Here is a 4,046-nt window from a genome sequence, read left to right as displayed (position 1 = left end):
GCACGCGTTTGTGTATACACACACCTTTTGAGTAGTCACGCGAATTGAAATCACACCAAAGTCGAAAGGTGGGTTTTAAAGTCCACATTTCTTGAAAATTTGGATCCTTAAGGAAATTAGGACCTTTGCGAAAAACCTTTTATGTTTTGAAAATTAGGCATGTTAGTTTTTTTACACTAATCAAGTTTTCCGGTTTTAACCACAAAGTCCGATTGAGGGTAACTGAAAATCGAAGCCTCAGTCGGCGCTTAGCAAGCTACTCGCCCCCATGATTGTAGTATCATAGAACTTTTAACCGAATGTTCTAAAAATGGTTTTACACAATATAGTTCATAAAATAGCATAAGTTTTAGAAGAAACTATATCATGTCCAAATATCATCGGTGAACCATCAGTTTGCACACCTCAATTTGTTATGGCATATGTATGTTGACCGCGATCAAACATAGATGCGGTTGATCTTTACGGAGATCATCCATCTGGGGATTAGATTCATTAGTCTTAAAAGATAATTTGCATTGTGCCCCCCATTGTACGAGACAGATCCATCTCATGGTTAGGATAAGTCTGACCACCAAAAACCCTGTTTGATGCTGAGGTGAGGTGGATTTCCAGCCAATTATAGGGATGACTTTTCAACATTTTTCATCAACCTACAGCTGTTCTAGACTACATCTTCTAACATAGGTTAGCAAGTGTGTCATTGGAAAACTTGACATCCTTCACAATCATTACATAGATAAGCATTGGATTAGATTGTTAGAACAACAAAGTACTTGATGATTCTTTTCATTAAGAATGTGGTATAGCATGATGATTATCTCTTTTATATGACTACTAGTTTTATGATTTTTAACAAAATAAACTCAATCATTTGGTTGTTTCTTAATTTGTTTTGTGATAATAATTTCGGTGTATACACCTAGTTTTAAAATCTACAAATTTTAAACAAAATTTGAATTTATGAAGATAAAAGTTCAAAAATTTTCACCATTTTAAGCCTTTTTAACCAAAATCAAAACCCGAAAGAATTTATAACTTCCTCCCCACACTTGAGTTCATGTATCGCCATCGTTACATGAAATCAGAAAAATTAAATTCAAGAGGGTTAAATAGTGTATACGAGAGTTATTACTTTCTAGGTTTAAAACCGAAGTGTACGGGATGATGGCGCTGAACTGAATGCTAGCATAAGAACATCATCCTCTTCTTGCAACCATAAAATAATCACCAATCAAGTATGTGCTGAACTTAATGCCAGTCTTTGTAAAAATGCAGCATATAGCACAATGCTCACCTTTATCAAACCAAACCAAGCAAGCATTTCATACAAACAATGGGGTGGTACTCCATGTACCGGAAATACCCCACTTATAAAAACCTAAGGAAGTCAAATTAAGTAAATTACATCACAATCCAAATTACCTTAATCCTAAACAAACCAAACGAAATAAATTATTTTCAAACATAACCAACATTGTTCAAATCATCAAAGAAATAAACCATCATCCACGGAAGTCATCAATATAAACCTGCGAACACAAATCAAGGGTTAGAAAAATCCCCAAAATGAGCTGCTTGGTCCAGCTCCACCTTCATTTTGGTTTGCTGAGTCGTCGTCCTGAAATACTAAAGGGTTGTACCCTTGATCGATCGCTTGAGCAGGAGGGTTAGGGGTATGCAAGAGGATAAGGAGGTAGATAAGGATCACCCATTCTTACCCATAGGTCGTACGCATGACAAGGAGAGGGAGAGTAGTTAGTAGGATCTGTAGCGTATGACACAGTCTGATCATGAATCCAGTTAAGCTGAGCTTGCTGCCCGGCTTGAGTGTACCAAGTCCTATCATTCCCCTCGTCAATGTGCCCCCTCAAATCTTGATAAATTGTATCACAATGGTCGATTGTTCTCTGAGTTTCCCGAGTTTGATGAATTCGTAATTCTGAAAATTGGGTGTTCATGTATGATTTCCAGTTACCCAGTGGACCCGAACCACTTGCACCTGCACCAACTTTATGGTGCACTTGTTCCTCCATAGGAACATCACCTCCTTCTTCCGGCTGAATAGCAGGCTGTGTATCCACATATCTTCTTAACAACCTATCTGAACCCCTTTTCAAGATTTTTGCCCCAATGTAAAACTGGGTGTCAAATGCGTCCATTTCTCTCTTCTCCAAACCATGCAAGTCAATGTTGTAAAATTTTGCAATTAAGGTAACAAAATGCCCCCTGCGGTTTGGGCTAATCTTCTTTTCACCTTTTTCACCTAACAAGAAAGTAAGAATCATTCTAGGAATATGAACATGGACTTTGTTCCAAATTCGATCCACATACCAAATATCCATATTTGTGACATTTTCGCTACTATCTTTTCTGAAATTAATGGTGCTTGAGATAAACCTTTGAATGCACCTCTTTCTGTAGTCATTTATTTTGGTGCATGGATTCTTGCTTGCGCTATAGGCTGTATTGCTCATGTTACTCCATGCAGTTGCATGGTCAAAGTTGGAAACATGGTACTCACAATTGGTGAAGTACTTTGAGAGTATGTTGACGGGCATTCCCTCATAGATACCAAGAGCACGAACAAATTGTAAGAGTGTCATTGTCCGGTCTTGGCCACCTAGTATGAACCTCAAAAAAGAATTATTACCCGGAGAACCAAAACAACACCTCAAGGTGGCTAGAAACTCAATAGTGATCAATGGATAAACATCTTCTTTTAAACTAAATAATTGTTCCCAAGCTCTAACACTTCTTCCTTCGTATGGGATTCGAAGAACTGCTTGAATGTTCATTAATTCATTTGCCTCCACTAATGGTGACCAATCAATATATCTCCCGGGATGGATCGCTTTTGCTTTAACTTTCATTGCCTTCTTGCGATAATGAGGATCTTCCAAGATATCATTGATCCATTTATCTTCGGTTCGTTGATAATGAATTTGCATAGCTTGACCTGTGTATTGGTATGCTTCCATGAACTCTTCTTCACTCTCTTGCTCCTCTTCACTTTCTTGTTGAGTTTGTTGAGCGGGTTCCTTTCCTTTTCTCTTCCTAGTTGATGGACCTTCATAAACTTGTTCCTTCCTTTTATCCTACAAACAATCAAATTAGACAAAACAAAACCAACCAAAAAAAAACAAACCATATTGATTAGCGTTAGAAAGCCAAATCCAAAACCTAACATTAGCCACAATTTATACACCAAAACCATTTAGAATAAGTTTAAACACGTTATATTATACATATCTAATAATCTCTCGAATTACATGCGAAACATAATCCTATCATGGTACGGACTCATTCCATCTTCAACAAAAATGTACTAGTATGTCATATGAGTAGAGACACTTTTACAAGCATAATCATACCAAACATGTTTAATTTCACCAAAACTTTCAATGCCATAACATATTAAACCATAAGCATTCATCAATAATCATGTCTAACAATATGCTATCTATGGTTTTCATACATTTAAACATTAAAGTCTAGTCAAGCCAACATTTCACTAAAAAGCCTAACGCATACAATGCTTTAACTCTCAAATGTAATCTTTCAAATCGAATAAACACTAAGTTAAGGCATAAATGAGTTTAGCATTAGTAATGTATTTCAACAATTCCATTTAGAACAATAACAAGTCAACATAAGTCAAAATCCCCAAATTAAGAACCCTAGATTTCAATTTATGTAAGATTATGTGATTCAGTAAGGATTCATGGCATTTTGCTAGTGTAAACAAGTAGTTAAACATCAAAACATCTCAATTTAAACAAGTAATGGTCAAAAATTTGAAACCCCCAAATTTCATCAAGAACCCTAATTTACAAATTGAAGATTTATGCATATAATCATCACATTGGAGCATGAACAAGGATTAAAAACAACATTACAAGCATAATATTACCAAAACATGAAGATTCAAACATCCCCACACTTAGAACAAGCAAAATCCGAATTGAAGAATGAAGAACATAAAAATCATGAAGAAATGAAGAGTAATCTTACCTTTCCCATGTTAATAGTCGGATTTGTTGTTT

This window comes from Rutidosis leptorrhynchoides, chromosome 11, assembly GCF_046630445.1.
Source record: "Rutidosis leptorrhynchoides isolate AG116_Rl617_1_P2 chromosome 11, CSIRO_AGI_Rlap_v1, whole genome shotgun sequence".
Classification (NCBI taxonomy): domain Eukaryota; kingdom Viridiplantae; phylum Streptophyta; class Magnoliopsida; order Asterales; family Asteraceae; genus Rutidosis; species Rutidosis leptorrhynchoides.
Note: the sequence above shows the minus strand (reverse complement) of the source record.